The following is a 12,936-nucleotide window of genomic DNA, read 5'->3' as shown; positions in this document are numbered from 1 at the left end:
TGTTTGTACCCGGGCTCTCCAATCACACCATGGTGTTTGTACCCAGGCTCTCCAATCACACCAGGGTGTTTGTACCCGGGCTCTCCAATCACACCAGGGTGTTTGTACCCGGGCTCTCCAATCAGACATAGTGTTTGTACCCGGGTTCTCCAATCACAGCTAGTGTTTGTACCCGAGCTCTCCAATCACACCAGGGTGTTTGTAACCAGGCTCTCCAATCACACCAGGGTGTTTGTACCCGGGCTCTCCAATCACACCAGGGTGTTGTACCCGGGCTCTCCAATCACAACAGGGTGTTTGTACCCAAGCTCTCCAATCACACCAGAGTGTTTGTACCCGGGCTCTCCAATCACACCAGGGTGTTTGTACCCGGGTTCTTAAATCACACCTAGTGTTTGTACCCGTGCTCTCCAATCACACCAGAGTGTTTGTACCCGGGCTCTCCAATCACACCAGGGTGTTTGTACCCGGGCTCTCCAATCATCACCAGAGTGTTTGTAACCGGGATGTCTAATCACACCAGAGTGTTTGTACACGGGCTCTCCAATCACACCAGGGTGTTTGTACCCGGGCTCTCCAATCACACCAGAGTGTTTGTACTCGGGCTCTCCAATCACACTAGAGTGTTTGTACCCGGGCTGTCCAATCACACCAGGGTGTTTGTGCCCGGGCTCTCCAATCACACCTAGTGTTTGTACCCGGGCTCTCCAATCACACCAGGATGTTTGTACCCGGGCTCTCCAATCACACCAGGGTGTTTGTACCCGGGCTCTCCAATCACACCAGGGTGTTTGTACCCGAGATCTCCAATCACACCAGAGTGTTTGTAACCGGGCTCTCCAAGCACACCAGAGTGTTTGTACCCGGGCTCTCCAATCAGACCTAGTGTTTGTACCGGGGCTCCCCAATCACACCAGAGTGTTTGTACCCGGGCTCTCCAATCACACCAGAGTGTTTGTACCCGGGCTCTCCAATCACACCTAGTGTTTGTACCCGGGCTCTCCAATCACACCTAGTGTTTGTACCCAGGCTCTCCAATCACAGCAGGGTGCTTGTACCCGGGATCTCCAATCACACCAGAGTGTTTGTACTCGGGCTCTCTAATCACACCAGAGTGTTTGTACCCGGGCTGTCCAATCAGACCAGGGTGTTTGTACCCGGGCTCTCCAATCACACCAGAGTGTTTGTACCCGGGCTCTCCAATCACACCTAGTGTTTGTACCCGGGCTCTCCAATCACACCAGGGTGTTTGTACCCGAGCTCTCCAATCACACCAGGGTGTTTGTACCCGGGCTCTCCAATCAGACATAGTGTTTGTACCCGGGTTCTCCAATCACAGCTAGTGTTTGTACCCGAGCTCTCCAATCACACCAGGGTGTTTGTAACCAGGCTCTCCAATCACACCAGGGTGTTTGTACCCGGGCTCTCCAATCACACCAGGGTGTTGTAACCGGGCTCTCCAATCACAACAGGGTGTTTGTACCCAAGCTCTCCAATCACACCAGAGTGTTTGTACCCGGGCTCTCCAATCACACCAGGGTGTTTGTACCCGGGTTCTCGAATCACACCTAGTGTTTGCACCCGGGCTCTCCAATCACACCAGAGTGTTTGTACCCGAGCTCTCCAATCACACCAGGGTGTTTGTACCCGGGCTCTCCAATCATCACCAGAGTGTTTGTAACCGGGATGTCTAATCACACCAGAGTGTTTGTACACGGGCTCTCCAATCACACCAGGGTGTTTGTACCCGGGCTCTCCAATCACACCAGAGTGTTTGTGCCTGGGATGTCTAAATCACACCAGGGTGTGTCAACCCGGGATCTCCAATCACACCAGAGTGTTTGTACCCGGGCTCTCCAATCACACCTAGTGTTTGTACGCGGGCTCTCCAATCACACCAGGGTGTTTGTACCCGTGCAAACCAATCACACCAGGGTGTTTGTACCCGGGCTCTCCAATCACAGCTTGTGTTTGTACCCGTGCTCTCCAATCACACCAGGGTGTTTGTACCCGGGCTCTCCAATCACACCTAGTGTTTGTACCCGGGCTCTACAATCACACCAGGGTGTTTGTACCGAGGCTCCCCAATCACACCAGAGTGTTTGTACCCGGGCTCTCCAATCACACCTAGTGTTTGTACCCGGTCTCTCCAATCACACCTAGTGTTTGTACGCGGGCTCTCCAATCACACCAGGGTGTTTGTACCCGTGCTCCCCAATCACACCAGGGTGTTTGTACCCGGGCTCTCCAATCACAGCTTGTGTTTGTACCCGGGCTCTCCAATCACACCAGGGTGTTTGTACCCGGGCTCTCCAATCACACCAGAGCGTTTGTACCCGGGCTCTCCAATCGCACCAGGGTGTTTGTACCCGGGCTCTCTAATCACAACAGGGTGTTTGTACCCGGGCTCTCCAATCACACCAGAGTGTTTGTACCCGGGCTCTCCAATCACACCAGAGTGTTTGTACCCGGGCTCTCCAATCACACCTAGTGTTTGTACCCGGGCTCTCCAATAACACCAGGGTGTTTGTACCCGGGCTCTCTAATCACACCTAGTGTTTGTACCCAGGCTTCCCAATCACACCAGAGTGTTTGTACCCGGGCTCTCCAATCACACCAGGGTTTTTGTACCCGGGCTCTCCAATCACACAAGAGTGTTTGTACCCGGGCTCTCCAATCACACCAGAGTGTTTGTCCCCGGGCTCTCCAATCACACCAGAGTATTTGTACCCGGGCTCCACAATCACACCAGGGTATTTGACCCCGGGCTCTACAATCACACCTAGTGTTTGTACCCGGGCACTCCAATCACACCTTGTGTTTGTACCCGGGCTCTACAATCACACCAGGGTGTTTGTACCCGGGCTCTGCAATCACACCTAGTGTTTGTATCCGGGCTCTCCAATCACACCTGGTGTTTGTACCCGGGCTCTCCAATCACAGCAGGGTGTCTGTACCCGGGCTCTCCAATCACACCAGAGTGTTTGTACCCGGGCTCTCCAATCACACCTAGTGTTTGTACCCGGGCTCTCCAATCACACCAGAGTGTTTGTACCCGGGCTGTCCAATCACACCAGGGTGTTTGTACCCGGGCTCTCCAATCACACCAGAGTGTTTGTACCCGGGCTCTCCAATCACATGAGGGTGTTTGTACCCGGGCTCTCCAATCACACCAGGGTATTTGTACCCGAGCTCTCCAATCACACCAGAGTGTTTGTACTTGGGCTCTCCAAGCACACCAGAGTGTTTGTACCCGGGCTCTCCAATCACACCAGGGTGTTTGTAACCGGGCTCTCCAAGCACACCAGAGTGTTTGTACCCGGGCTCTCCAATCACACCTAGTGTTTGTACCCGGGATCTCCAATCACACCAGGGTGTTTGTACCCGAGCTCTCCAATCACACCAAAGTGTTTGTACCCGGGCTCTCCAATCACACCAAAGCGTTTGTACCCGGGCGCTGCAATCACACCAGAATGTTTGTACCCGGGCTCTCCAATCACACCAAGTGTTTGTACCCGGGCTCTCTAATCACACCAGGGTGTTTGTACCCGGGCTCTCTAATCACACCAGGGTGTTTGTACCCAGGCTCTCCAATCACACCTAGTGTTTGTACCCGGGCTCTCCAATCACACCAGAGTGTTTGTACCCGGTCTCTCCAATCACACCAGAGTGTTTGTACCCAGGCTCTCCAATCACACCTAGTGTTTGTACCCGGGCTCTCTAATCACACCAGGGTGTTTGTACCTGGGCTCTCCAATCACACCTAGTGTTTGTACCCGGGCTCCCCAATCACACCAGAGCGTTTGTACCCGGGCTCTCCAATCACACCAGAGTGTTTGTACCCGGGCTCTCCAATCACACCTAGTGTTTGTACCCGGGCTCTCCAATCACACCAGAGTGTTTGTACCTGGGCTCTCCAATCACACCAGGGTGTTTGTACCCAGGCTCTCCAATCACACCAGAGTGTTTGTACCCGGGCTCTCCAATCACACCTAGTGTTTGTACCCAAGCTCTCCAATCACACCAGAGTGTTTGTACCTGGGCTCTCCAATCACACCAGAGTGTTTGTACCCGGGCTCTCCAATCACACCTTGTGTTTGTACCCGGGCTCTCCAATCACACCAGAGTGTTTGTACCCAGGCTCTCCAATCACACCAGAGTGTTTGTACTCGGGTTCTCCAATCATACCAGGCTGTTTGTACCCAGGCTCTCCAATCACACCAGGGTGTTTCTATCCGGGCTCTCCAATCACACCAGCGTGTTTGTACCCGGGCTCTCCAATCACACCAGGGTGTTTGTACCCGGGCTCTCCAATCACACCAGAGTGTTTGTACCCGGGCTCTCCAATCACACCTAGTGTTTGTACTCGAGCTCTCCAATCACACCAGAGTGTTTGTACCCGGGCTCTGCAATCACACCTAGTGTTTGTACCCGGGCTCTCCAATCACACCTAGTGTTTGTACCCGGACTCTCCAATCACACCTAGTGTTTGTACCCGGGCTCTCCAATCACACCTTGTGTTTGTACTCGGGCTCTCCAATCACACCAGAGTGTTTGTACCCGGGCTCTCCAATCACACCAGGGTGTTTGTACCCGGGCTCCCCAATCACACCAGGGTGTTTGTACCCGGGCTCTCCAATCACACCAGGGTGTTTGTACCCGGGCTCTCTAATCACACCAGGGTGTTTGTACCCGGGCTCTCCAATCACACCTAGTGTTTGTACCGAGGCTCCCCAATCACACCAGAGTGTTTGTACCCGGGCTCTCCAATCACACCAGAGTGTTTGTACCCGGGCTCTCCAATCACACCTAGTGTTTGTACCCGGGCTCTCCAATCACACCTAGTGTTTGTACCCAGGCTCTCCAATCACAGCAGGGTGCTTGTACCCGGGCTCTCCAATCACACCAGAGTGTTTGTACTCGGGCTCTCCAATCACACCAGAGTGTTTGTACCCGGGCTGTCCAATCACACCAGGGTGTTTGTACCCGGGCTCTCCAATCACACCAGAGTGTTTGTACCCGGGCTCTCCAATCACACCTAGTGTTTGTACCCGGGATCTCCAATCACACCAGGGTGTTTGTACCCGAGCTCTCCAATCACACCATGGTGTTTGTACCCAGGCTCTCCAATCACACCAGGGTGTTTGTACCCGGGCTCTCCAATCACACCAGGGTGTTTGTACCCGGGCTCTCCAATCAGACATAGTGTTTGTACCCGGGTTCTCCAATCACAGCTAGTGTTTGTACCCGAGCTCTCCAATCACACCAGGGTGTTTGTAACCAGGCTCTCCAATCACACCAGGGTGTTTGTACACGGGCTCTCCAATCACACCAGGGTGTTGTACCCGGGCTCTCCAATCACAACAGGGTGTTTGTACCCAAGCTCTCCAATCACACCAGAGTGTTTGTACCCGGGCTCTCCAATCACACCAGGGTGTTTGTACCCGGGTTCTCCAATCACACCTAGTGTTTGTACCCGGGCTCTCCAATCACACCAGAGTGTTTGTACCCGAGCTCTCCAATCATCACCAGAGTGTTTGTAACCGGGATGTCTAATCACACCAGAGTGTTTGTACACGGGCTCTCCAATCACACCAGGGTGTTTGTACCCGGGCTCTCCAATCACACCAGAGTGTTTGTGCCTGGGATGTCTAAATCACACCAGGGTGTTTCAACCCGGGATCTCCAATCACACCAGAGTGTTTGTACCCGGGCTCTCCAATCACACCTAGTGTTTGTACGCGGGCTCTCCAATCACACCAGGGTTTTTGTACCCGTGCAACCCAATCACACCAGGGTGTTTGTGCCCGGGGTCTCCAATCACAGCTTGTGTTTGTACCCGTGCTCTCCAATCACACCAGGGTGTTTGTACCCGGGCTCTCCAATCACACCTAGTGTTTGTAAACGGGCTCTACAATCACACCAGGGTGTTTGTACCGAGGCTCCCCAATCACACCAGAGTGTTTGTACCCGGGCTCTCCAATCACACCAGGGTGTTTGTACCCGTGCTCCCCAATCACACCAGGGTGTTTGTACCCAGGCTCTCCAATCACAGCTTGTGTTTGTACCCGGGCTCTCCAATCACACCAGAGCGTTTGTACCCGGGCTCTCCAATCACACAAGAGTGTTTGTACCCGGGCTCTCCAATCACACCAGAGTGTTTGCACCCGGGCTCTCCAATCACACCAGAGTGTTTGTACCCGGGCTCCACAATCACACCAGGGTGTTTGACCCCGGGCTCTACAATCACACCTAGTGTTTGTACCCGGGCACTCCAATCACACCTTGTGTTTGTACCCGGGCTCTACAATCACACCAGGGTGTTTGTACCCGGGCTCTGCAATCACACCTAGTGTTTGTATCCGGGCTCTCCAATCACACCTAGTGTTTGTACCCGGGCTCTCCAATCACACCAGGGTGTTTGTACCCGGGCTCTCTAATCACACCAGGGTGTTTGTACCTGGGCTCTCCAATCACACCTAGTGTTTGTACCCGGGCTCCCCAATCACACCAGAGCGTTTGTCCCCAAGCTCTCCAATCACACCAGAGTGTTTGTACCCGGGCTCTCCAATCACACCAGGGTGTTTGTACCCGGGTTCTCCAATCACACCTAGTGTTTGTACCCGGGCTCTCCAATCACACCAGAGTTTTTGTACCCGAGCTCTCCAATCACACCAGGGTGTTTGTACCCGGGCTCTCCAATCATCACCAGAGTGTTTGTAACCGGGATGTCTAATCACACCAGAGTGTTTGGACACGGGCTCTCCAATCACACCAGGGTGTTTGTACCCGGGCTCTCCAATCACACCAGAGTGTTTGTGCCTGGGATGTCTAAATCACACCAGGGTGTTTCAACCCGGGATCTCCAATCACACCAGAGTGTTTGTACCCGGGCTCTCCAATCACACCTAGTGTTTGTACGCGGGCTCTCCAATCACACCAGGGTGTTTGTACCCGTGCAACCCAATCACACCAGGGTGTTTGTACCCGGGGTCTCCAATCACAGCTTGTGTTTGTACCCGTGCTCTCCAATCACACCAGGGTGTTTGTACCCGGGCTCTCCAATCACACCTAGTGTTTGTACCCGGGCTCGACAATCACACCAGGGTGTTTGTACCGAGGCTCCCCAATCACACCAGAGTGTTTGTACCCGGGCTCTCCAATCACACCTAGTGTTTGTACCCGGTCTCTCCAATCACACCTAGTGTTTGTACGCGGGCTCTCCAATCACACCAGGGTGTTTGTACCCGTGCTCCCCAATCACACCAGGGTGTTTGTACCCGGGCTCTCCAATCACAGCTTGTGTTTGTACCCGGGCTCTCCAATCACACCAGGGTGTTTGTACCCGGGCTCTCCAATCACACCAGAGCGTTTGGACCCGGGCTCTCCAATCACACCAGGGTGTTTGTACCCGGGCTCTCTAATCACAACAGGGTGTTTGTACCCGGGCTCTCCAATCACACCAGAGTGTTTGTACTCGGGCTCTCCAATCACACCAGAGTGTTTGTACCCGGGCTCTCCAATCACACCTAGTGTTTGTACCCGGGCTCTCCAATAACACCAGGGTGTTTGTACCCGGGCTCTCTAATCACACCTAGTGTTTGTACCCAGGCTTCCCAATCACACCAGAGTGTTTGTACCCGGGCTCTCCAATCACACCAGGGTTTTTGTACCCGGGCTCTCCAATCACACAAGAGTGTTTGTACCCGGGCTCTCCAATCACACCAGAGTGTTTGTACCCGGGCTCTCCAATCACACCAGAGTGTTTGTACCCGGGCTCCACAATCACACCAGGGTGTTTGACCCCGGGCTCTACAATCACACCTAGTGTTTGTACCCGGGCACTCCAATCACACCTTGTGTTTGTACCCGGGCTCTACAATCACACCAGGGTGTTTGTACCCGGGCTCTGCAATCACACCTAGTGTTTGTATCCGGGCTCTCCAATCACACCTAGTGTTTGTACCCGGGCTCTCCAATCACAGCTTGTGTTTGTACCCGGGCTCTGCAATCACACCTAGTGTTTGTATCCGGGCTCTCCAATCACACCAGGGTGTTTGTACCCGGGCTCTCCAATCACAGCTTGTGTTTGTACCCGGGCTCTCCAATCACACCAGGGTGTTTGTACCCGGGCTCTCCAATCACACCAGAGCGTTTGGACCCGGGCTCTCCAATCACACCAGGGTGTTTGTACCCGGGCTCTCTAATCACAACAGGGTGTTTGTACCCGGGCTCTCCAATCACACCAGAGTGTTTGTACTCGGGCTCTCCAATCACACCAGAGTGTTTGTACCCGGGCTCTCCAATCACACCTAGTGTTTGTACCCGGGCTCTCCAATCACACCAGAGTGTTTGTACCCGGGCTGTCCAATCACACCAGGGTGTTTGTACCCGGGCTCTCCAATCACACCAGAGTGTTTGTACCCGGGCTCTCCAATCACATGAGGGTGTTTGTACCCGGGCTCTCCAATCACACCAGGGTGTTTGTACCCGAGCTCTCCAATCACCCCAGTGTGTTTGTACTTGGGCTCTGCAAGCACACCAGAGTGTTTGTACCCGGGCTCTCCAATCACACCAGGGTGTTTGTAACCGGGCTCTCCAAGCACACCAGAGTGTTTGTACCCAGGCTCTCCAATCACACCTAGTGTTTGTACCCGGGCTCTCCAATCACACCAGGGTGTTTGTACCCGGGCTCTCTAATCACACCAGGGTGTTTGTACCTGGGCTCTCCAATCACACCTAGTGTTTGTACCCGGGCTCCCCAATCACACCAGAGCGTTTGTACCCGGGCTCTCCAATCACACCAGAGTGTTTGTACCCGGGCTCTCCAATCACACCTAGTGTTTGTACCCGGGCTCTCCAATCACACCAGAGTGTTTGTACCCGGGCTGTCCAATCACACCAGGGTGTTTGTACCCGGGCTCTCCAATCACACCTAGTGTTTGTACCCGGGCTCTCCAATCACACCAGGGTGTTTGTACCGAGCTCTCCAATCACACTAGAGTGTTTGGACCCGGGCTCTCCAATCACACCAGGGTGTTTGTACCCGGGCTCTCCAATCACACCATGGTGTTTGTACCCAGGCTCTCCAATCACACCAGGGTGTTTGTACCCGGGCTCTCCAATCACACCAGGGTGTTTGTACCCGGGCTCTCCAATCAGACATAGTGTTTGTACCCGGGTTCTCCAATCACAGCTAGTGTTTGTACCCGAGCTCTCCAATCACACCAGGGTGTTTGTAACCAGGCTCTCCAATCACACCAGGGTGTTTGTACCCGGGCTCTCCAATCACACCAGGGTGTTGTACCCGGGCTCTCCAATCACAACAGGGTGTTTGTACCCAAGCTCTCCAATCACACCAGAGTGTTTGTACCCGGGCTCTCCAATCACACCAGGGTGTTTGTACCCGGGTTCTTAAATCACACCTAGTGTTTGTACCCGTGCTCTCCAATCACACCAGAGTGTTTGTACCCGGGCTCTCCAATCACACCAGGGTGTTTGTACCCGGGCTCTCCAATCATCACCAGAGTGTTTGTAACCGGGATGTCTAATCACACCAGAGTGTTTGTACACGGGCTCTCCAATCACACCAGGGTGTTTGTACCCGGGCTCTCCAATCACACCAGAGTGTTTGTACTCGGGCTCTCCAATCACACTAGAGTGTTTGTACCCGGGCTGTCCAATCACACCAGGGTGTTTGTGCCCGGGCTCTCCAATCACACCTAGTGTTTGTACCCGGGCTCTCCAATCACACCAGGATGTTTGTACCCGGGCTCTCCAATCACACCAGGGTGTTTGTACCCGGGCTCTCCAATCACACCAGGGTGTTTGTACCCGAGATCTCCAATCACACCAGAGTGTTTGTAACCGGGCTCTCCAAGCACACCAGAGTGTTTGTACCCGGGCTCTCCAATCAGACCTAGTGTTTGTACCGGGGCTCCCCAATCACACCAGAGTGTTTGTACCCGGGCTCTCCAATCACACCAGAGTGTTTGTACCCGGGCTCTCCAATCACACCTAGTGTTTGTACCCGGGCTCTCCAATCACACCTAGTGTTTGTACCCAGGCTCTCCAATCACAGCAGGGTGCTTGTACCCGGGATCTCCAATCACACCAGAGTGTTTGTACTCGGGCTCTCTAATCACACCAGAGTGTTTGTACCCGGGCTGTCCAATCAGACCAGGGTGTTTGTACCCGGGCTCTCCAATCACACCAGAGTGTTTGTACCCGGGCTCTCCAATCACACCTAGTGTTTGTACCCGGGCTCTCCAATCACACCAGGGTGTTTGTACCCGAGCTCTCCAATCACACCAGGGTGTTTGTACCCGGGCTCTCCAATCAGACATAGTGTTTGTACCCGGGTTCTCCAATCACAGCTAGTGTTTGTACCCGAGCTCTCCAATCACACCAGGGTGTTTGTAACCAGGCTCTCCAATCACACCAGGGTGTTTGTACCCGGGCTCTCCAATCACACCAGGGTGTTGTAACCGGGCTCTCCAATCACAACAGGGTGTTTGTACCCAAGCTCTCCAATCACACCAGAGTGTTTGTACCCGGGCTCTCCAATCACACCAGGGTGTTTGTACCCGGGTTCTCGAATCACACCTAGTGTTTGCACCCGGGCTCTCCAATCACACCAGAGTGTTTGTACCCGAGCTCTCCAATCACACCAGGGTGTTTGTACCCGGGCTCTCCAATCATCACCAGAGTGTTTGTAACCGGGATGTCTAATCACACCAGAGTGTTTGTACACGGGCTCTCCAATCACACCAGGGTGTTTGTACCCGGGCTCTCCAATCACACCAGAGTGTTTGTGCCTGGGATGTCTAAATCACACCAGGGTGTGTCAACCCGGGATCTCCAATCACACCAGAGTGTTTGTACCCGGGCTCTCCAATCACACCTAGTGTTTGTACGCGGGCTCTCCAATCACACCAGGGTGTTTGTACCCGTGCAAACCAATCACACCAGGGTGTTTGTACCCGGGCTCTCCAATCACAGCTTGTGTTTGTACCCGTGCTCTCCAATCACACCAGGGTGTTTGTACCCGGGCTCTCCAATCACACCTAGTGTTTGTACCCGGGCTCTACAATCACACCAGGGTGTTTGTACCGAGGCTCCCCAATCACACCAGAGTGTTTGTACCCGGGCTCTCCAATCACACCTAGTGTTTGTACCCGGTCTCTCCAATCACACCTAGTGTTTGTACGCGGGCTCTCCAATCACACCAGGGTGTTTGTACCCGTGCTCCCCAATCACACCAGGGTGTTTGTACCCGGGCTCTCCAATCACAGCTTGTGTTTGTACCCGGGCTCTCCAATCACACCAGGGTGTTTGTACCCGGGCTCTCCAATCACACCAGAGCGTTTGTACCCGGGCTCTCCAATCGCACCAGGGTGTTTGTACCCGGGCTCTCTAATCACAACAGGGTGTTTGTACCCGGGCTCTCCAATCACACCAGAGTGTTTGTACCCGGGCTCTCCAATCACACCAGAGTGTTTGTACCCGGGCTCTCCAATCACACCTAGTGTTTGTACCCGGGCTCTCCAATAACACCAGGGTGTTTGTACCCGGGCTCTCTAATCACACCTAGTGTTTGTACCCAGGCTTCCCAATCACACCAGAGTGTTTGTACCCGGGCTCTCCAATCACACCAGGGTTTTTGTACCCGGGCTCTCCAATCACACAAGAGTGTTTGTACCCGGGCTCTCCAATCACACCAGAGTGTTTGTCCCCGGGCTCTCCAATCACACCAGAGTATTTGTACCCGGGCTCCACAATCACACCAGGGTATTTGACCCCGGGCTCTACAATCACACCTAGTGTTTGTACCCGGGCACTCCAATCACACCTTGTGTTTGTACCCGGGCTCTACAATCACACCAGGGTGTTTGTACCCGGGCTCTGCAATCACACCTAGTGTTTGTATCCGGGCTCTCCAATCACACCTGGTGTTTGTACCCGGGCTCTCCAATCACAGCAGGGTGTCTGTACCCAGGCTCTCCAATCACACCAGAGTGTTTGTACCCGGGCTCTCCAATCACACCTAGTGTTTGTACCCGGGCTCTCCAATCACACCAGAGTGTTTGTACCCGGGCTGTCCAATCACACCAGGGTGTTTGTACCCGGGCTCTCCAATCACACCAGAGTGTTTGTACCCGGGCTCTCCAATCACATGAGGGTGTTTGTACCCGGGCTCTCCAATCACACCAGGGTATTTGTACCCGAGCTCTCCAATCACACCAGAGTGTTTGTACTTGGGCTCTCCAAGCACACCAGAGTGTTTGTACCCGGGCTCTCCAATCACACCAGGGTGTTTGTAACCGGGCTCTCCAAGCACACCAGAGTGTTTGTACCCGGGCTCTCCAATCACACCTAGTGTTTGTACCCGGGATCTCCAATCACACCAGGGTGTTTGTACCCGAGCTCTCCAATCACACCAAAGTGTTTGTACCCGGGCTCTCCAATCACACCAAAGCGTTTGTACCCGGGCGCTGCAATCACACCAGAATGTTTGTACCCGGGCTCTCCAATCACACCAAGTGTTTGTACCCGGGCTCTCTAATCACACCAGGGTGTTTGTACCCGGGCTCTCTAATCACACCAGGGTGTTTGTACCCAGGCTCTCCAATCACACCTAGTGTTTGTACCCGGGCTCTCCAATCACACCAGAGTGTTTGTACCCGGTCTCTCCAATCACACCAGAGTGTTTGTACCCAGGCTCTCCAATCACACCTAGTGTTTGTACCCGGGCTCTCTAATCACACCAGGGTGTTTGTACCTGGGCTCTCCAATCACACCTAGTGTTTGTACCCGGGCTCCCCAATCACACCAGAGCGTTTGTACCCGGGCTCTCCAATCACACCAGAGTGTTTGTACCCGGGCTCTCCAATCACACCTAGTGTTTGTACCCGGGCTCTCCAATCACACCAGAGT

General features: G+C 53.8%; 1 protein-coding gene across 1 annotated transcript in view; it reads right to left on the bottom strand.

Moving 5' to 3' along the window:
• Positions 1-12,936, bottom strand: part of LOC147114025 (uncharacterized) — a 473,948-nt gene that overhangs the window by 259,699 nt on the left and 201,313 nt on the right. The gene's annotated exons all lie outside the window — the stretch shown is intronic.

The sequence above is a fragment of the Somniosus microcephalus genome, chromosome 8 (genome assembly GCF_052327205.1).
Source record: "Somniosus microcephalus isolate GS21.2 chromosome 8, FLI_Smic_1.0, whole genome shotgun sequence".
Taxonomy (NCBI): Eukaryota; Metazoa; Chordata; class Chondrichthyes; order Squaliformes; family Somniosidae; genus Somniosus; species Somniosus microcephalus.
This window is presented reverse-complemented; position numbering and strand designations above follow the sequence as displayed.